At 40.4% G+C, this 22,467-nt stretch overlaps 1 protein-coding gene and 1 long non-coding RNA gene across 3 annotated transcripts in view; both read left to right on the top strand.

Moving 5' to 3' along the window:
• Positions 1 to 22,467, top strand: part of ZMYND8 (zinc finger MYND-type containing 8) — a 540,997-nt gene that overhangs the window by 327,758 nt on the left and 190,772 nt on the right. The gene's annotated exons all lie outside the window — the stretch shown is intronic.
• Positions 4,662 to 5,830, top strand: LOC138149581 (uncharacterized). The gene is made up of 2 exons (XR_011165357.1): positions 4,662 to 5,127; positions 5,161 to 5,830. It is a non-coding gene; the product is annotated as an uncharacterized lncRNA (long non-coding RNA).

Genomic DNA, 22,467 nt, shown 5'->3' with positions numbered 1-22,467 from the left:
AAAAAATGCTTCAATGAATATTCTGGTCTGTCCAGTACCTTCCTTTCTGACTTTGATCTCCCTAAGGTCCTACTGTACCCAGCAATGGGATTACTGGGTTAAAGGGTATGAATAGTTAAATGGCTTTTCTCACATAATAGCGGGAGCCTTTTTCAAATGCATCCACAGACCCCAGGAACCTTTAAAATACCCCCAATCTGAAGTAAGTCAGATAAAGACTCCTACCAGGTTTAAGGAAAGCTTTTTTGATGTCACAGAGTTGTGGGTGGGGGCGCTTTACTTACGTCTCAATCACTCCTCCACAGCTTTATCAGCCTACCTGACCCCTCCTAGTGGAGGAGAAGGTACTATGTTGGCAAGCAGCCTCTCTTCTCAGCCTTCTTTGTGGTTCCATTTTAAGCCAAAGGCTTAAAGGACCAAGTAGATCAATGCTCTGTGCCAAGGTTTGGAAGTGAGAAATTAGACCTAATTAAGAAACAGTGACCTCAGTCTCTAAGAACTTTAAAAGATTCCCAAAGTCCCCTTGAGAGTTCACACTGAAGTATTCCACCATTTCCTCATCTGCCTCTAATTAAGCCTTATTTTCTCAAACCAATATTTAGAATCAATTTTTAATTTTTTAAGACTTAATTTCATTGTTTGCTGTTGATTTGATTACTGGTATTGTTCTCTCTTTACTGCTCCCCCCAACCCTAACAAATGTACCGTTTACATTGTTGCAGCTACAACCAAGGGCTAAACAGGCTTTTGGATATCCCAGAAACCTGACCCCAAGCTATAACACTGTTTCAAGGGGAAAGTAAGAAAATGTTTTGCAAGCATTTGTCTTAAGACAAGGGAATTTGGAGGATACAACACATATGTAGACTGGGAATTGCTTGGAGAATTTGGGTACTATAGTCAGCATGGTATAGCAGAATGAGCACAGGACAGGAAATCAGGAGACCTGGGTTCAACTTCCAATACTTTTTATTTACATGGCCTTAGGCAAGTTGACTTCTCTAAAGCTCGAATTCTGAAATTCCCAACCATTAATTAAAGTTGCTAATACTCAGGAGACATTTTTTTTTTGAGGGGGAAGGTAAGGCAATTGTGGTTAAGTGACTTGCCAAAGGTCACACAGCTAGTGTCAAGTTTCTGAGGTCAGATTTGAACTCAGGTCCTCCTGATTTCAGGGTCGATGCTGTATTCACCATGCCACCTAGCTGCCCCACAGGAGGCATTTTTGACAGCCATTGGAGGCAAAGGCCTTCTAGATCCAAAACCAGAGCCAAGGCCTCCCCTTAAGTGGCAAGTGTTAAGGGAGAATTCAGAAGGTCTTAGAATGTTAGAACTGGAAGGCAGCTTTGAGCACATAGATAAAGCAGAAAGAGATTTTAGAACATAAGAGCATCAGAACAGGAGGAAACCTTAGAATCAAAACTCTAACTAGGAATCTTTGTATCCAAAGCAAATAACAAGTAATGCTTTTTCAACTGGGGGAGCAGGAGTAAGGAGAGGAGAACTCTCTGTCCTTCGGCAAGGGAAACAAACTCCAGGCCCTGATGAAAGGCTGCTGGGGAGGGGGGGAGGACTGCTACTCCAGGGTGGGGTGGGGAACTGGGAAAAGGAGGAATCACACCAGCCTGAAGTCCGGGAGATTTCTATTTTAAATAATTTTCTCTTGTTAGCCAAGTATTGAGCTGAAATACTGTCAGGACCCTTTGACAAAGCACCAGTCACTTTGCCATGGTTATGGTTCTGCTTAAATTACAGAATATCAGAGTTGAAAAGGATCTTAGAATAAAAAATAGAATATTGGAGTAGAGCTGAAAGGGAGTATACAAAATAGAATGACAGAACTGGAAGAGACCTTAAAGATCATCCAGTAATTCCCTTTGTTTTGCAATAATAGGTAGAGAAAACAGTATAAAAATCTTAGGAGTGTCCCTGACATTGGATCATGTCTCTTCCATTGTATGATTTGAGAAGTGATGAAAATCCTCCCAGCCACAAAATCTCTCTCCAAACACACTGGCCTTGCCAGGGTGCCATGTGAAATCATTCAGCCCCTGAGCCCCCCCGATTATCTGTCAACAAGAGCCATTGTTTTGTCGAAAATAAGGAAGGATAGGACAAGAATTAAAGATTGAATTGACTTCTTGGAAGATGGTAGGAGCCTATTTAAATGCTTGCAGCTGATAATGTAGCATCACGAAGGGTGGCATGTGTGCCTCTTCCTGGGTGCTTGCTCAGCTCCTGGATGGACAGGGCTCTAGAAGAGAGTCAGAGAGATCCAGAATTGGGTGAGTCCTTATAGAAAATTCCATCCCACCTCAGTGTTGCAGGAGATCTTGGACAGCATTAAGTCCAAACGATACCTGAGCAAGAATCTCTCCAATGGCAGCTCCCAACAGGCGGCCGTACTGCTTCTCTTGAAGATGTTGGGATACTCACTGTCTTCCAAAACAACTCATTCCACTTTCAGACAGCTCTTTTTCACTAGGAGGTTTTCCTTTTGCCTTTCTGTAACTCCCACCCATTGCTGCAAGTTCTTCCCTCTGAAGCCAAACCTCTTCCAACTGATAGCTCTTCAAATACTTAGAGGTACGGTAGTAACTATGTCCATACCTCCCAAGCATTCTCTCCAGGCTAAATATCCATGGTTCTTTTGACTGATCATTGTACTGTATGATATGGTCTCCACTCTCCTCCTAACATACACCTTTGGATACACTGCAGCTTGTCAATATCCTTCCAAAAATATGGTAGCCAGAACTGAGTGTGGTACTCTAACTGTGCTCTGTTCAGAGCATCGTACAGTGAGACTGTTCGATCTGGATGCTGTCTTCTGTTGATAAAAAACAATGTCATATTAAATTCTTTGGCCACCATGTCACATCATTGAGTTATTCTGAGTAGGTAGGCCACTTTAAACCCTCAAATTTTTTTTATAGGAACTCTTGTCTAGTCATGCCTCCCCAATCTTGTACTTAGAAAGATTATTTCTTTCATACAAATATAAGACTTTACATTTATGTCTAATAATTTTAACCTTAATAGATCTGGCCCATTGATACAGCCTGTCAAAGTCTTCTGGATCTTGACTCTGTCATCCAACATGTTACCTATCTTTCACAGCTTGTGTATCAGCAATGCCATATTCACAATGCCTATAGAGATTACAAATATGCTGATATAATTATCCATTAGAAAATACGTCATGTTTGCCATATGAGGAAATAAACTAGAAAATTTATTAAGATACCAAAAGACTGAGTCCCAAAACCAGAAAGTGAAAGCCATCAGAGTAGTTATGACATTGGCACAGGTAGATAAAGTAGAAAGCACCCACATTTTCAAGCCTTTAAAACAGAACAGGCTACCTCAGGCAAAGGTCCTCCTCTCCCCACGCACAGCAACCACCCAGCGTCCTGGAAGCGCACTCTCAGCAGCTCCGGCCCCTGGCAGTCCTCAGCAGGAGTCCTTAGCAGAAAGTCCTTAGCAGTTCTAACTCAAAAAGGGCTTCGCGCTGCCACTGCCTCTGCTGCTGCCGCCGTCACCACCACCGCCAGCCACCGAAAGAACGCTAGCTTGGCTTCCGCTTCCTCTTGCTCCGCCCCTTCCTGCTACATCAGCAAGTCCAACGGGGCATGGAAGATCTTTAAATCCCATAACCCTTACAGCTTGATAAGTGTGAGGCCCAAACTTTTATCTAAAACAGCCTAGGGCTGAAGACAGATCCCTAAAGCACTCTAGCAGAGACTTCCTTTCAAGTTGGCATCAATTTATTAAAGACTACCTTTTGCACCCAATCATTCAACCACTTCTGAATCTGTCTACTTAGATTACCACCCAGACTATATTCTTACATCATGTCCACAAAGCTAGTACGAGAGAATTTGTTCAATGCTTTGCTTGAGGTCTCTGGGTATATCATGGCTACCACATTTCTCTGATCTGCCAGGATAGGAAACTTGTTAAAAAAAAAAAAAAAGAAAAGAAAAGAAGGTTTGTCTGTCAAGACCTATTCTTGATGAAGTCATGCTGGCTCTTCATGACTTATTCCCTTTCTAAATGTACACAATTCATCCTTTCAGTAATACAGTTTAGAGGAGCAGTTAGGTGGTGCAATAGATAGAACACTGGCCCTGGATCAGGAGGACCTGAGTTCAAATCTGGCCTTGTTCTCTTTGTGACACTGGGCAAGTCACTCACTTGACTACCTCAAAAAAAAATGCAGTTTAGAATTTTGACAAGAACTGGTCAAGATCACTGGCTTATTGTATCAGATTGCACAGCATCTTGGAGTGGGGGAAGGAAAGGGAGAGAAAATTTGGAATTAAAAATCTTACAGAAGTGAATGGTGAAAACTAAAAATTAATTAATTAAAAATTAAAAAACCAGATAATAAAAGAAAATCACTGGCTTGTAGTTTGCAGACTTCATTATCTTCCACTTTTTGAAAATTGATACAACATTTGCCCTTCATAGGTCCTAAAGCACCTCTTCTGTTCTAGAATAGATTTCATATTTTTCCTTGGAGGCTTTTGATGCAGGAGTTTTGACTTGGTTGTCTTCTTCTGGTTCTATGTTTTGGTCTTCTTTGTCACCAAAAAAGGATTCTATAGTCTGATTTCTCTTCCTCTGCTCATTTTCCCAGTCAATTACTGTGATAGTAATGGCAATTAAAGATTCCCCTGTATTGGCTTGGTTTTCAAATTGATTGTATTAAAACCCAGAGTTTGTTAATCCCACCTGTGGGATGGGCTTGTTGATGTGAAAAGAAAGTCCTGAAGTGGGAGGAGCTGGTGATGTAGATTTGGAGAGACACTGGAGAGAGGCGGAAGATCTTTTTTGGAAGCAGCACCTCGTGGAGAGAGAGAGAGACTAAGAGGATTGCTGGTGGCCGCTTTGAATTGCCCTTGACTTTTGAGACCTGCCCCCTGAGCTGCCAAGGACTGAGGAGACATGGCTGTTTTGCTGGTACTTTGTCTGTCTGTTTTGATGTTATTTTGCCAGATTTGTCCACTGGTGAAAGACTGTCCTGTTGAAGAAGTCCTGGAACCTGGCATTTGGTTAAGAAGGCCTGAGACTGTCCTGCAGACAGAGAGTGAATACTGTCCACTGGTGAGGGACAGTACTGTTGTTGCAGGGGTCTGGAGACTGTCCTGCAGACAGAATGAATACTGTCCACTGGTGAGGGACAGTACTGTTGTTGCAGGGGTCTGGGAGCCTTTCTGTTGGTTCAGAAGCCCTGAAGAAGGATTTTCTTGTTGTATGTTTACAGAAATCCTGGGAGAGGGCTTTGCTAATGTGTTCAGGGGTTCTAGGGCTGTTCTACAGACAGAGGATAAATTCATGAAGGGACTGGCAATGTATCTTATGGCCTTGCTAAGCCTTGTCTCTCCAGGAACTAAGATTGCTGAGAACTTGCCTCGTGTCAAGATGAATAAAAGACCTCCATTTGGGTATTAAGTGCTGTGTTTAAACTTGATGTAACTCTGGGGTAGATTCAATTGTGATCCAGGGGTGGGGAACTTTTGACCTTTTTGTGTTCTATGGTTGAGCAAATGAATGTATTTTACTTATGTTTGGAAACTAATCTCCATTTGAGAAGAGGAGCTTTGTGGTGGACTTAATTAAGGTATAGCCTAGGGGTGGAGAAGTATTTGGAACAGAGACTTTGTAATTGATTGAATGATTGGAAAGTCCTGGGGTGGGGTAGGCCTTGGAGATTATTTAATCACACTTAGTAAATGCTGTATTTTGAATGATGTCATGTTTTGATCTTCTCTGTTCTGGGTTTGTTACTGAATAAAATAGAGAGCACCTATGCTGGTATTTTGAACCTGGGAAGTTGCCTTTCCTTGGCATTACATTACAATTACTTGACTTTTGAGCTCTTTGCCCAGATAGGACTCAGCTTCCAGAGTGGAGAGTACTCTGTCCCAGATTTCTGGGGTTTTGTGTAGCTGTTGTCAGAGCTACTTCTAGGCACCTGCCTCAGAACTGTGAGGAGGACTCCCTCTCCACAGCTGTCACAGGCTGTGCCACGCCAGCACTCCTCCTCCTCCCCAGGACCTCCACCCAAGACTGTAACCCAGATTCAAGCAGGGCAAAGCAAAAGAATCCTGCCTCAGTGTCAGCAAAGAGATTCCTGCAATTACCCTCTGATCAGTTGCTTAGTCCCCTTACCATCTGTGGGCCTGGAGCTCCGGAAGCATCACCTGCCACTGCCACTGGCAGCCACCTCTACCACCCCAGGGGCAGGGGCTGGACCACAGTCTTCTCTCACCCAGGTCCAACAGAGATTCCCCAGTGAACTTCTACTTTCTCTTTGGTGTTTGTGGGTTGAGAAGTCTGGAAACTGCCACAGTTGCCAACAATTCAGTCCCCTGAGGTCTGCTCCAAACTGTGCCTCCAGTCTGAGCTGACATGGCTCACGCAGGACTGTGCTCAGCTACCAGCCCAGTGTGATAGACCCTTCCTATCAGCCTGCCAAGATGTCTTCAGCAGGAAATTTGTTTCACTCTGTCATTTTGTGGGTTCTGCAGCTCTAAAATTTGTTTAGTCATTTTTTACAGGTACTGGAGGTAATTGGGGGACAAGTTCAAGCAAGTTCCTGCTTTTACTCCACTCCTCTTGAAAATGTTTCAAAGAACATTGATGGGGCTTAGCAATTGCTTCTGCTAATTCCTTCAGTATCTTGTGATTTAATTCATCCAGACTTGATGACTTGAATGTATTGTGGGATGGAATTTATGTGGTATTTATTGTCTTAACCATATCTTCACTTTTCTTGGAGCTCAACTGTATCAGCAATGCCATATTCACAATGCCTATGGAAATTACAGATATGCTGATATAATTATCCATCACAAAATAAATCAGGCTTGCTATATGGGGGAATAAGCTAGAAAATTTTTTAAAATAACAAAAGACTGAGTCCCAAAACCAGAAAGTGAAAGCCATCAGAGTAGTTATGAAATTGGCACAGGTAGATAAAGTAGAAAACACCCACATTCTCAAGCCTTTAAAACAGAACAGGCTACCTCAGGCAAAGGTCTTCCTCTCCCCACTCACAGCAACCACCCAGCATCCAGGAAGCATGCTCTCAGCAGCTCTGGCCCCTGGCAGTTCTCAGCAGGAGTCCTTAGCAGAAATTCTGGCTGAGTCAAAAAGGGCTTCGTGCTGCCGCCGCTGCCTCTGCTGCTGCTGCCACCATCGCCGCCATTGCTAGCCACCACAGGAACTCTAGTTTGGCTTCCGCTTCCTCTTGCTCCGCCCCTTCCTGCTACGTCAGCAAGTCCAATGGGGCATGGAAGATCTTTAAATCCCATAACCCTTACATCAACTCCCTGTTAATGATTTTTGTTCCATTCTCATTCCAAAGATCATTCTCCTCAGCAGAGAAAATAAAAAGCAAATTAGGAATTGAGTAGTGCTGCTTTCCTTCTGTTATCTGTTATCATCAATCCATTCACCCTAAGTTAAGATATTATCCAGGGGTGTGCTGGAGCCAGCTCAAAAGAGATAGTTGTTAATTTTTTTTTGCTTCTTTTTTGAAGGGCAATTGGGGTTAATTGACTTGCCCAAGGTCACACAGCTAGTTTTTGTGTTAAGTGTCTGAGGCAGGATTCGAACTCAGGTCCTCCTAACTCCAGGGCCAGTGCTCTATTCACTGTGCCACCTAGCCACCCCTAGTTAAATTTTTAATGTGAGCATATACAACTTAGAAATCCGCAAACAATTAAAATCAAGGCTTAATTTGTTTTGTTGATTATCTACCAGAGCTTTCCAAAGTGGATAATACTGCCCCCAGGGGTGGGGGTGGGGGTGCTGGAATAATGGGAGGGTTGTAGCAACTTTAGGTGCAATTGGGGGGCATTAAACAAAAATAAGGGGCAGTGGATATATAATAAATAAATAAGGAAAAAGAAGAATTTTAAAAAGCTGTTTTATATATTTCATCTGTTGTGTAATAGAGTTAAAGTCATAGGGATTACATTATTTTCCAAATGAACACACAAAATGCTAGTTCAAATCCATCAATGGTCAAGTCTGCCATCAGGTCTTAATAAGCAAGTATTGGCAGGTCAATAAATAGTGCATTGTTGGGAAGTCCAACATGCATTGGCAGGAATATGTATGTGTAATGACTTGTTTACAATATGATACTATATGGTTACATGATACAGTATTGCATCATCAAAATTTCAATGCAGAACCCCCCATTGACAAGAAATTATTTAATTTAAGATGCATCATTTTTTAAAAAATTATATTTTTTAGAAATGGTTGACCAAAAAAAAAGAAATGATGCAAATTTTTTTTCAACCACTAAAGGGTTAAAGAAACTTGATTTCCAGGGAGGCACTGAGTAATTTTTTTTTTTTAAAGGGGGCAGTAGACCAAATAAGTTTGGGAACCTCTGGTCTAGACCTAAGAAAGTGGTGGAGAAAATGTTAATGCAGGGGCAGCCAGGTAGCACAGTGAGTAAGAGCACCGGCCCCATTGTTGGGATGATGTGGGGGATCGAATCCAGGCTCAGACACTTAGCACTTACCCGGAAACACCTGGCCATGTAACCTTGAGCAAGTTACTTAACCCCAATTGCTTTAAAAAAAAATGTTAATGCAAAGGAAACTTAAAAGTACACTGTATTTTTCAGAGAGTCTATTGTTAAACAGTTATCAGCATATCCCTGATCCAATCCTTCCTTTGATCTCATCTCACATAGTTATTTTTGTTATCTTTGACATTCATCATGAGCTTAATTCACTCTGAGCTTGGTGCTCCTGATCCTGGTATTTTAACACTGTATCTCATTTTTGTATCTATCCCCTAATTAGCTACTCTTGCTTCTATTTCCTCTGTATTTCTTTTTAAATATTGATAGTAGCTCTCTTTGGAGTGGCAAAGAACTGGAAATTGAGGACATGCCCACCAATTGGGGAATGGCTAAACAAATTTGTGGTATATGACTGCGATGGAATACTACTGTGCTTTAAGAAATGGTGAGCTGACTGATTTTAGAAAAATATGGAAAGACTTGCATGAAATAATGAAAAGTGAAATGAGCAGAACCAAGAGAACATTACATAGGGCAACAGCAATATTGTTCAAAGAACAGCTGTGAACAACTTACTTATTTCAAGTATTACAAATACTCAAATCAGCTCCAAAGGATGATAAAGGAAGGTGCTATTCATCTCCAGAGAAATAACTTATTGATAACTAGAACTATACATAGTATAGTTTTACATATATTTATAAATCTGTGTCAAATTGGTGGCCTTCTCTAGTGCAGGTGCAGAGCGGGGGAGGGATATTGTTTGGAACTAAAAATGTAACAAATAAATAAAATTAATTTTTAAAAATCTAACAATGAGTTCTCTGTGAATTCACTTTGATCTCTTGAGACAATGTTCCTCCTTTCTAATTGGAATCCAACTGAGTTTGTCATTAGAATTTCATTCTGAAGAATTTCCCATTCTTCTTGGTTTTACTTCCTCTCTAGCATTTTGGATCATGGGATCCTACTTCTTTTTCCTCTGAACCCTGAATTTCAGAGTTATTCAACTAAAATCTTTGAGGGAAGAGGTGTGAGACTCCAGCTAGCTTTCCTCCCCTTCTCTATCATAAATTCTAAGCTGGAATAGTCACTTCTACTCAAGATTCTCACACTTTCTACCTCACCAGATACTCTCTGTTAGTCAGAATCAGCTACAGAATAGCAATTTCCCTCCTGATTTCCTCTATCTTTTGAAGAGTGAAATTAACATTAAGAAAAATCAAGGAGTTTTTCAACTGTTCTATTTTTGACAGGAAAGAGCTCTAGCAGATGTCTGGATAACTGAGGTCCCTCATCACCTCTAAATCATGCCTCTGTCTCAGGTTTGTGATGTTTCCTAAACTCCTTCTGAATGTCCATCTTTTGCCCTCATAGTGGAGCATTTTCTCATAACTATCTTGCTTCTATTTTTTTCCTATATTGGTTTTTACCTAAATGCTCTTTCCCCATGGTTTTCCCTTCTGGTTATTGGCTGTCTTCATATGGTTATATGTTTTTAATACATAATACTATTCTACTTCCTCTTCTATTTATTCTGTTCCTTTTAAATAAGACATAGTTTTCCATTCAGTCAAGGATCCCATCCCACAAAATATCAATCTCTACCTTAAATCCTATAAATTCAAATTTGTACACTTGCTTTAGAATGTCTGAGTAATTTTGTTTATTACATTGAACATTTGCATATAGACTTTGAAGCTATAGGTTGAATTGTTGTCTTTCTTCTTGGATACTGGTTCCTGTGAATTTCTGGTCATTTTTTCTGCTATTCCAGCTTGGAGGTCCAGTAGAGAGAGGCTGGGCCTAAGGCAAGAAAGATCTGAGTTCACACTTACTGGCTATGTGAACCTGGGCAAGTCAGTTAAGCTCTGTTTTCTTCAGTTTCCTCAACTGAAAAAGGAGAATAGTAATAATGTTTGCCTCACAGGGTTGTTGTGAGGATTAAATGAGATAATGATTGTAAAGCACTTAGCTTTACAATTTACAAAATGCCTGGCATGTAGCAGGCACTGTATGTGTTCTTATTTCTTTATTCTCTCTCATGCTTATTATTGTCTAATTAACATTGTCATTATCTGCATTGGTCTATACATGTAAAAAGAATTATCTTTCCCTTTTATAAATTGAAAACCTTCTTACCTGAATTCTTAACATAACAGGCAAATTTACTTTTTACCAGCCCTCATTAAGTGCACTCCATTCATAATGAAGAAATCAATATCATCTTAAAGCTACAACCCAGAAATATAAATGCTGATCTAAGGCACCATCTTCTGAACCAACTGTTCACTTTGAAAATCTGTCATTATCATCTGAAATTCCTGTCTTCAATTAGCATCAGTGACAAAATAATCCCCTGTTCTCCTAAGGTCTCCAATTTCTTGCTTAGGACTTTGAAATCTCTAACAACATATTCAAGGTTCCTTCTAAAAATAATATTTATGCCTACATGGATTACCAAAGGTGTGTAGTGGTCAGGATGTTTTGATAATCCAAATGAGATTGTCATATATCCTGGGAAGATAACAGATCTTTGTATTTTTTATGTCAGATTAACCAATTTCCATCTCATTATGTCCTGACCAGAATAAACAGCTTCTCTCTTCTTCCTCTGACCATTCTTAGATAACCTCCCTTCTTCTAGTACCTATGGATACACTTGGTCCTTTCAAGCATGGCTTCTTCCTGAGTGGATCTAGCTTTCCTCTCTAGAAGAAAGGCCTCTTACTTATTATATAAATATAGTTTGTGTCCATGTTATTTTTTTTAACTATTATTTACCTTTGGCCCTGGAAGAGAGGATAAATTGAGTTAGAATGTGGCAAATGTGGATACAGACCTTTAAAGGGCAAGAAGCTCACATAGGGATACTAAATATATAGGCTGATGTATACGTATACCATCCTCTTCCATTATTCTTGAGATTTAGATTTCCTAATTACTGGGGTGGAAAGTGGGGGTGTAAAATATGTCACGTAGCTACAAGTATTCAGTAATCTTCACGTTTCATTTCCTTTTGGGTCACATTTCCACCCCCTAATTTCCTGATTGAGTCTAGGATCACCTTATTGCTCTGTTTCTCTCTCCCTACACACACACACACACACATACACACACACACAGAAAGAGAGAGAGAGAGAGAGAGCAAAGATTTATTTCTAGTAAGCGTGAGACTTACATGTTATGTCAATGCAATCGTGTGTTTATTGGGCCAACTTAAATGGACAGATTGTCCTTGGAAGGAGTATTTCTTTCACAGGATAAAATTTTGAAGAAGAATCAAAGAATCAAAAGAAGAATAAAAACCAGTTGCACATAAAATCATAAGATCATAGATTTGGATCTGGAAGGGACCTCAGAGATCATCTTGCCCAGCCCCCTCATTTTACAGATGAGGAAACTGAGACTCAAAGAGATTAAATGACTTGCTCAAGGACATGCAAGTAATAGGTAATAGAGGTATGATTCAAACCCAAATCCAGGGCTCCTTCCACCACACTGAGCTTCTTTCAAATCCTACAAAGAATCTCAGAAAGGATGAAAATCAATGATGATGAAACAACTGAGTTGTCAGTGTTTTTGTTTAGACTGAAAGCTGAAGTTTGGGCAAACTTCATGAATAACATCTATTGGTCTGTTGAAGAAAGAAGTGTAAAAGAAACACTGAGGTAGTCAAGTCTGTAGAGGAAAACAGGAAGTATTAAATTAGAACCTTAAATGAAGCTTTTGCAGGAATTTTTGCATGATGTCTGGGATAGTTTGGCCCAACCACATCCAAATTAAGTCAGCTGAAAGCTTCAATTCATATCAGGAAAACCCCATAGAGACAGCTCTAGTCTGATTGGGTAGTGATGACTACAAATGAGTAGATGAAGCCTCGATTTTTGCCTGGTTTCCTTTTAATAAAGTCTTTTCACCTATTTATTCTTTTTTAAAAATTTTATTGATAATCTTCTTTTTAAAAAATTATTGTTAATTCCAAAAGGGTCTCCCAACATAGAACCCTTCCTTATAACAAATAAATTTAACTAAGTGAAACAAATCAGCAACTTAAATTTTCTGCAATATCTTACCTTCTTTGTTGCTTCCCTGAAGCACTTTAAATTAGGGGGGGAAATTAATATCTTTTGTTCTTACATCAAAGACACCTCCCAGTATATTTGTATTCCTCCTTCCTGTAGAACCATCCATTGTAAGAATAATATATAGCCTTTGTAGACTCTGGGGGTTCCTTGTCCCAACTTCTACTTGCACTGACAAGTCATATCCTCAGAGTAATGGCACCTAATTCTTCTCCATGGGGATCCTAGGGGTACCCCTCAGGGGTGGAATATCTTTATAATGCAATCATCTTGAGTCCCTGTTCCAGTATAATCCTCTCTAATCAGTCTCTAAGTACCAGTTAATATCTCCTCAATTTTGATACCAATTACATACAGTTAGTATTTCCCGTATATCACTGATTTGTGTCCCATTATCATTTTAACTATTTCCATTCTCCTTAAGCAGCAGTCTACTGGAACTCCAATTAGGAGCAAGCCCCTAAATATGTTGCTCAGACCCAAACTGAGATTAAGAATTTGCACAGCTCAGATTAGGGGAGCAGTGATCAGACTTTGCCTCACAGGGATCAGATCAGCCCTAGTATCAAGTATGAAATCAAAAAGTAGATTGTAAGAATAAACAAATGAAAAAATAATCATACTGTTCACTCCTCCAGATAATACCATAAAGTGATACTTTGGTAACTCAAGACATAAACCTGGAAGAAAAGAATGACTCCAAAATAGCCACAAATAAACTTCAAAGAAATACAGCTTGGGAATAAATTCAACTAAAAATATGGAAGACATAAAGCTAGAGTTAAATAACCAAAAATTTAAAAATATTTTTATACATGAAATGAGAACACTAGAGGAAGAAAATTGAAAAAGAAATGAACAACTTGGCACAAGATATACAAAATCATGCTAAATTAACAAATTCCCTGAAAATTAGAATAGATCAACAAGAAGCTGATGATTTCATGAGTGGACAAGAAAAATTAAAGCTGAGATGAATGAAAACCCAAGAGTATTTTTTTAGTAATTAACAATCAATTTATTAATTAGGCTAGCTAGAAATCAATTAATTGATGGTCAGTAATTTCTCTTGGTAACCAACAACACCAAGGGAGACCCTGAAAAGCCTTAAATTCCTTCTGAAAGGGAACTTCCTGGCAAGCAAAACTCAACTCTGATTGGTGGACATTTAATGAGGAGGTGAGCTAAAAGTCTTCTGTTGCTCCTGCTGAAAATGTGACTTGATCATGAAACTCAGCTGCCTCAAGGCATCTGTGCTGGAGGAGCTATTTCCATCCAGACCTCTCCAGCTAGTTATCTTTTTCATGAACTGGGTTGCCAAACTCTCTAAAGGAGGGGATCAAGGACAGGGGTTCTTCCCCCAGACAAAGGCTCAACCTGATTGGATTCTGTTTATACATTTTATATGTTTTATATAGACAGAAATTACATCTTCCAGTTGTGTGGAGTCGGACCAGCTTAGTTAAGGAGGATGTGCCTTGGGGGATAGGAACAAATCACTCCTCCATGCTCTTCAGCAATTGACTGACTTTTTCAGGAGTTGGATCTTAACAGGAATAGGAAGAAAAAGGTAGACCACTTAGTTATTAATTTAATAGTATAATATTAATTCCTCTCAAAGAAAAATCAAAAGACAAAAAAAGTAAAGTATCTCATAACAAAAGAAATTGACCTAGAAAACAGATAAAAGAGAAAAAATTAAGAATCATTGGACTATCTAAAAGCCAAGAATGAGAAAAGAACCTAGGTATCATATTTCAAGAAATCAAAAAAGAAAAGTCCCCAGATCTCTTAGAACCTCTGGGAAAAGTAGAAATATGAAGATTCTACCAATCACATCTTGAATGAAATCCCAAAATAAAAACTCCCAGAAACACCACTGGCAAAATCTGAAGTTTCCAGATTCGCCAATCAATCAATCAACCAAACATTTATTAAGTGCTTACTATGTACAAGACATTTTGCTAACCAAAAAAAAAAAATGCTGAAAGTAACTAGAAAGAAAGAATTAGGTGCCCAGGAATCATAGTCAGGATCACACATGACTCAGCTACCCTTTTAAAGGAATGGAGAGCTAGGAATATGGTATTCCAAAAGGCAAAGTATTTAGGCTTACAGCCAAGAATAACTTACCCAACAAAACTGAATATAATCCAATTTGGTGGGGGGAAGGGGAGGGGGAATGAAAGGATCTTTAATGAAATAGAGGACTTCCAAGCATTTCCTGATGAATAGACCAGAGCTACATAGAAACTCTGAAGTGAAAACAAAGGCTCTTTTCAATACGTTATAATCACTATGCATTTAATGTTTTGCCATTTTCAAAACACTTTTAATAAAGTGAGTTACCTTACTTAAGCTTCACAAAAACTTTGAGGAGATACTTTATAAAACTGAGATCAATGTGATGGATGAGGTAACTTAAACCTAGGAAGGTTAAGTAATTTGACCATGGTCACACAGATAGAGGCAGACTTGGTTTCCTCACTCATAAATGTCATTCTCTGTAGCCCTTGATATATGTTCCCTCTTCCCCTTTTGCTATGATCTTTCCATGCCAAATGAAAAGGTTAGACTAGATGACCCATGAGTACCTTCCAGTTCTAACATTCTATATTCTAAGGATCCTTCCAACTTTTTAGTTCCAACTTTCTTTCAGCGTAGGTATACCTGGGTCTGTACAGTGCCAAAAATCTAAATGGAAATTGATGGTTGTTGCTCAGGCATTTTTCAGTCTAACTTCATGACCCCAGTTGGTTTTCTTGGTATAAATACTGCAGTGGTTTGCCATTTCCTTCTCCAGCTCATTTTACAGATAAGGAAACTGAGGCAAACAAAATTAAGTGGCTTGCCACACAGTAAGTGTCTGTGGCCAGATTTGAACTCACAAAGTTGAATCTTCCTATGAGTCCAGGGCCAGCACTCTATCCACTGTGCCACCTAGCTTTCCCAAATGGAAACAAATATATTCATTCAAAATTTCAGATGTCTGCTAGTACATATAAGAAATTCTGGAATATTGAATGAAATTTTCCATTTTCATGGAAGGGAAAGGAGTGGGTATGAGCGCTATGTACATATAGCCTGCAGCTCTCTGGGATGTTTTTGAATCCCATAGGGAAGGGTACTTACACAATAAGCTTTTGATACAAGTAGAATTCTCCAGTAGAGAGGCTGCAGGATCAGAGTTTTTTAAAAAGCAATGAACCATGCTGTACTACACCTGGGAAAGGGATTAATCACACCAATTTCATGGATATTGATTTTATGACAATAATAATATGACTAACAATGTGGGTGTGTATACACACCCATTCACACCCTCTGCATCTTTGGAACTGATAGTATTTTAACATATTATAGCATAGTAGAAAGAGTTTAAGATGAGGTTCCAAGAGACTTCTTGCTCTACCATCAGCTGGCTAGATCTTGGGCAAGACATTTTTCCCTTTCTAAAACAAGAGGGTTGAATTGAATGATCTCTAAATTCCCTCCCAGATCTAACATTGTTTTCTTTCCTTTTCAAATTTTAATTAATTTATTTATTTTTAGTTTTCAATATTCATTTCCACAAGATTTTGAGTTCCAAATTTTCTCCCCATCTCTCCCCTCACTCCACCCCCAAAAGGCATGCATTCTTATTACTCCTTGCCCCAGTCTGCCCTCCCTTCTATCACCCCATCCTTCCCTCTCTTATCCCCTTCCCCCCACTTTCTTGTAGGGTAAGATAGATTTCTATACCCCACTGCCTGTATATCTTATTACCCAGTTGCATGTAAAAACAATTTTTAACATTCATTTTTTAAATGTTGAATTCTAAATTTTCTCCCTTGTTCCCTCCCCATCCACCCTCATTGAGAAGGCAAGCAATTCAATATAGATCATACATATGTAGCTATGACATCCAGTTTTCTAAGATTAATTCTTTCACTAAGGTTCTATGATTCTAGAGTGAATCTGGATTCTCCCATGTGTAGCCTGCTAATTGTCAATGAATGCCAGACCCTTTGGAAAGTTATCTTACTCCTTTGAGACCACTAGGAGTATTCATTTGTGGGTTGAATTAGGACATTGTTAAATGACCTCTCTCCAGTATTCCAATGGATCTGGGATCTCATCAATGTGGATTTTCAGCCCTGTGATGCAGTTAGCAACTCCTCCATACCTGCCCATTCTGCACAAATTTTATTTATGTCATCTGAGAAGTCCACCTGTCATGCTGGGCCTTAGCATTGGCAGTCATCACAAGGATACCAAAGAAGCACAGGGACCAGCCATCACATCAGTTATTCTTCGTTTTTGCCACGTGCCTAGCCCATCTTCTTTTCTCAGTCATACATTTCAAATGATTTCTAACATCTTGGAAAGAATTAACAGACCTTATTCACATTGCCTTCCTTACTCTCATTGGGAGAATCTCGAGAATTTGTCTTCATGACAATTGCATGAAATGCAAAGAATTCATTTGCCAGATGCAGAAAATAAGGACCAGAGAAATCAAATGAGACAGTCAAGCTCACACAGTTAATGACACAACTCAATGATCCAGACTTCTTTCTTCTTTGCCTCATTTACCAGATAACATTTTCTACCTTTTTCTATTATATTCTAATAGAGGTTGGGCTTGTGATTTCATGCATATAGGGAACATTTAGGTAAGGAAACTCCCTCTGCCAACACAGGGTGGTATCTTCTCTTCAATTTACAGTATTAGAGTTGCTGAGGGCAGTAAATGATTAAGGCACAATCAGCATGTGTCAAAGGCATGACTTGAACCTAGGTCTTCCTGGTACTTCCTATCCACTCCTCCATTCTGCCTCTTGTGCTTTTCTAATAGAATATTTAAAAGAGATTAATTAACATGGCTCACATGTATTTTTCCCATGATTTTCTTTTACCAGACCAAACCAAAGGCCATATTAATGCCAAGCAAAGGCGTTCATTTGAACTGACTAGCAAGCATACCTAACAAGAGTGTACCATACAACTCTGTAGCATGCATCATTTTTGGGGGGCCTTCCCTTTCTCCTCAGGGTACTGTGCTAGGAAATGCCTACAGGTAGTACCAGAATACCCAGCACTCAGCACACTCTTCTAGGTATACCTGGGCTATCAAGATAAATAATAATGAAAAATTTCCCCCTTCTCCCCACCCATTATACATCCAGAGATTCCTACCAATGGAAGAAGAAACACACAAGTGGGACATTTCATGCTGCTAGGACTGCATCCCAGCTGGAACACCTCTGTCTCTGGATTTCAGAGGATGTCACTGGTTGTTTCCCCACAGAACTGTTGAACCCGTTTTCTAAGTGTCTTTCTCTGTTGACCTATATAAGTCCCAGGCCAATACCAGTTGTTTTGAACAGGGTCAGGAAACCTGTAGCCTTGAGGCCACACATGGCTTTCTAGGTCCTTGGGTGCAGCCTTTTGACTGAATCCAAGTTTTACGGAACAAATCCTTGTATTTAAGGAATTTGTTCTGTGAAGTTTGGATTCGGTCAAAGGGCTGCACTTGAGGACCTAGAAGGCCACATGTGGACTCGAGGCAGCAGGTTCCCTACCCCTGATTTCACTCTAGCTTGCCTCTGGACTTCAATGACTGGGGGAGAGCGTGTAGCTCTGCCTCACTTCAACCCAATTCGCTCAGAAACAAGAAGTTGCTGATGTCATGTGCTGGACTGCTTTGTCAAAGGAACTGTCATGTCTGCTGCTGATCTACTTAACTGTTGTTCTCAGCTACTTCTCCAGTCTCTTAGTGAATCATTCAGCATTTAATTGTTTCTAGACTGCCCTTTCAATAAGTTGCCACTATGATCTATTGTTTTGCCTCATAATTTCAGCTGTTAGGTAACTTCTTTCTTGAAGTGGTATATTTAGAGCTTTTTTTGTAAGTCAGTCCATGTAACCTCAGGGCATTTTCAGCTCTTTTCCAAATCAGATCCAAGGTTGCCTCCAAATATCACAGAAAGAGGATCTTAGGTCAAATCTGTCTTTTTTCATACTACTCTTCTGCCTCCTCAGAAGTAACCCTAAACCAGGCCCACTTGGTATTTGAGTAGAAGTAAATTCCTTTCACCTCCTGTCATGTCCCTACTCCCTAGCTCCATTGTCACACAAATTACTTTGGAGTTTCACATACTTATGCTGGGAGCACAGGATGGAGTTTCTGAACTTTAATTCTACTTGAATGAAAAATTCGGGAAGTCCTGAGGTAGCTAGTTTATATAAATATATGGTGTCTCCATTACTCCTAAAAAATCATGGCTGATGATATTCTGCCATAGCCAAACTACTACAGTGAGATTATAACAGGAGACAAGTAACTCTGGGTTACGGGGTAAGGTTCTGGAAAGCCAATAACAGATCCCAGTGGTATAATAAAAATCATCTTAGTCTTTTTTTTTTAAAGCAATTGGGGTTAAGTAACTTGCTCAAGGTTACATGGCCAGGTGTTTCTGGGTGGGTGCTAAGTGTCTGAGCCCGGATTTGATCCCCAGGTTGTCTTGACACTGGAGCCAGTGCTCTTACTCGCTGTGCTACCTGGCCGCCCTGAGATAGTTTCTAAAATCATCTTAGTCAAAGAGTCAGGAGATCTAGTTCTAAAGACAGATTTAGTGTCATCTCTATGACCTTGGGAAAGTCACTGCCCTTTTCTAAACTTCCATTTTATCATTTATAAAATGAGAGGGTTGGTCTAGTTAATTCCAAAGGTCTCTTCTAGTTCTAACATCTTCCATTTTAGGGTCCCTTCCAGCCTGGATATTCTATGGTTATATGATTCTGTGGACTCTCTGGACTGAGTATCCCTGAGCATGAATACAAATTCCCAGAACTGGAAGAGAACCAGGACCCACCAAGCCATATACATCCCTGAACAAGTTTCCCTTCTAAAACAAATGACAGCTTTTACTTGATGATCTCCAATAACAAAGAGGAAAAACATTTTCCTGAGTAAGTCCATTGATCATTTGAACTAAACTAATCGTTGGTAAACTTTCCTTATAAGAAGAGTCTAAATTTGTATTTTCCACCTGTTGAGGTTTAGGGGTTCTGCGACCCCAAAATAGCAACATGTGGGTCCTGCCCAATTGAATTCAACCCAAGTCTTCTTTCAGCCAAAGAAAAACAAGGTTTATTAAAACACTGTTTTAATAGTGGGCATGATTCTAAAAAATCCACCATATTAGCCAGACTCTTAAAGAATCTCAGCATTGGCTAGACTCTTAAGAATTCTGAGCACTTTCATTTAGGCAAGATGGATCTTTTACACAGAAGGACTATGGGAAGGACCTAGGAGTGGCCAAGTAGTCTGAGGTGACAGTGAAACAAACAAAGAAAGCCAGGGGACCCCAGGGATCTGGACCATGTGGTCAAGGGAGAAGGAGATCTAGATAGGATGAAGGGTGGGGAAATAGCCAGAGATGATCTTGAGGTCACAGACTATGAATGGCTGGGCTAGGTTGAGGGAAAACTGAGAACTGGGGGACTGAACAATAAAAGGACAGTTAAGAGGATTATAATCACAGGTTAATGCCAGAGACTTGATCTTTTGCGAAAGTTCAAAGATAGTTCAGAGGGGTTTCCAGAGTCTGTACCCCATCACATCCATTGCTCCTAATTCTGCTCTGGGGCCAAACAGAAAAAATCTAATCCATTTTCTACATAGCCACCCTACCAACACTTCAAGAAAACTATCATGTCCCCCTGAAACCTTCTGGATGAATATTTCTACTTCCTTCAACCAATATGGCATAAAATTGAGGCTATGGCTCATCCTGGTTACCTTCTTCTGGTCACTATACAGTTTATCAATATCCTTCCAAATATGGTTTTGAAATCAAGACCTGGATTCAAATCTTGCCTCAGAAACTTAACTGTATGACTCTGGGTAAGTCACTTAACTTTTCTGTGCCTCAATATTCTCATCTATAAAATGAGGAGGCTACTGGGCAGCTAGGTGGCACAGTGAATACAGCACCAGCCCTGCAGTCAGGAGGACCTGGGTTCAAATCAGACCTCAGACACCTGACACTTACTAGCTGTGTGACCTTGGGCAAGTGACTTAACCCCAATTGCCCTACCCTTCCCCCTCCAAAAAAAAAAAAAGAATAAAAATATTTTTAAAAAATGAAGAGGCAGGTGTCAAAATGGCAGAGTAGAAGCAGGACCTCCATGAGGCTCCAGCTTCCACCTTCCCCAATCCATGTAAAAGGGGACTTTGAACAAACTTTGGAGCTACAGAACCCACAAAATGACACAGAGAAGCTAACCTCCTGCTGAGGATGGCCCAGGAGGCTGGCAGGAATCCAGTGCAGTGCTCTGGGAGCTGAGCCCAGCCCCACACTGAGGCTTTAGCCCCAGGGCGGGCCTGACCAGTGCTGGCTAGAGGGACTCCAGATCACCAGCAGTGTGGCCATTTCCAGATTTATCAACACACAGATGCAAAGGACAAAGTGAGAGGTCAGTGCAATGTGGACTTTGGGACCAGCAGTTGGGAGTGCATTGGCTTTTGCCCCCAGGGCGAGAAGCCACTGAGACATCTTGGCTCAAAGAGCACCACGCTGCAGCTTCAGCTCCTGGCCTGCAGACTGTAGGGGGAGCAAGCACCAGTCTGAGGGGTAATTGCTCTTGCTTTAACCTGCTTGGATCTGGATTGCAGTCTAGGGTGGAGGTCCTGGGGTGTGTGTCCAGCTTGCCAGAGCATGTGGAAACTTCAGAGAGGGCACCCAACTAATACCTTGTAGAGGCAAGCACCCCAGCATTCCCAGGGTGGCTGCCAGCACAGGTTCTTAGATCTGCTTTGATAGAGGAAAGCAACTCAAAATGGGTTAACAAGCTTACTTTAATCAGTCAAACATATATCGTTTACCTCGTTCAGGGGAAAAAGGTCAGAACCCCGAACTTCAAAGTATACAGGCAGAATTATCAAGACAGAAACAGATCAAGTAGACAGCTTTCCAAACTGTCCAACCATTACATCCATACCCAATCAACATCTGGGTTTCAACATCTGGGTTTTTTCAAAGCCGGGGGGCTCTGGACAACGGCTTCCCAGAATCCATATCAAATCACAGAACACTTCTCAAAGTGAGCCCCCAAAACAAAGCTACACATCAGGGCTTATATAGCCTTCTCCTGGCTCAGAGAATGTAACAACCTTTTGGACCCACTGGCCAATCAAAAAGTATCAACTGAAAAACAAGCCTCCCACCCCAGGCTCCAGGTGCACTTTAGCCTAGGGGCAGGCAAGATCTTTAAATTTGCATTTCCATTACATACCTCTGGCAGCTGAGAAAACCCCAGCATTTGGTACAAAGCTCCCCTATCTGGTGGCAGAGTCCTACTGTGGCAAAAAGCCCAGGGGGTCAAGTGACTGAGGGGCAACATGACCAGGCAAAGGAAACAAAACAAACAGAAGAATCCAAAATTAGACTCCTATTTTGGGAACAAAAAGGAGCAAAGCATGGAACAGGAGGAAGACAGTGAAGTCAGAACTCCTGCACCAAAAGCTTCAAAGGAAAATACAAGCTGGTTACAGGCCATAGAGGACCTTAAGAAGCAGATAAGAGAAGGGGAGGAAAAATTGGGAAGAGAAATGAGAATAATGCAAGAAAATTATGAAATGAGAGTCAACAGCCTGACTGAGGAAAATCATACCTTATAAAACAGACTAACTCAATTGGCAAAAGAAGCTCAAAAAGGCAATGAAGAGAGGAATGCCTTAAAAAGCTGAATTTGCCAGATGGAAAAAGAAGCTCAAAAGCTCAATGAGGAGAATCTGTCCCTCAGATTTAAAATAGAACAAAGGGAAGCTAGTGACTTTAT

This window comes from Petaurus breviceps, unplaced genomic scaffold (genome assembly GCF_028583685.1).
Source record: "Petaurus breviceps papuanus isolate PSGF00001 unplaced genomic scaffold, PetGlider_PUasm1.0 90847, whole genome shotgun sequence".
In the NCBI taxonomy this organism is placed as follows: Eukaryota; Metazoa; Chordata; class Mammalia; order Diprotodontia; family Petauridae; genus Petaurus; species Petaurus breviceps.
This window is presented reverse-complemented; position numbering and strand designations above follow the sequence as displayed.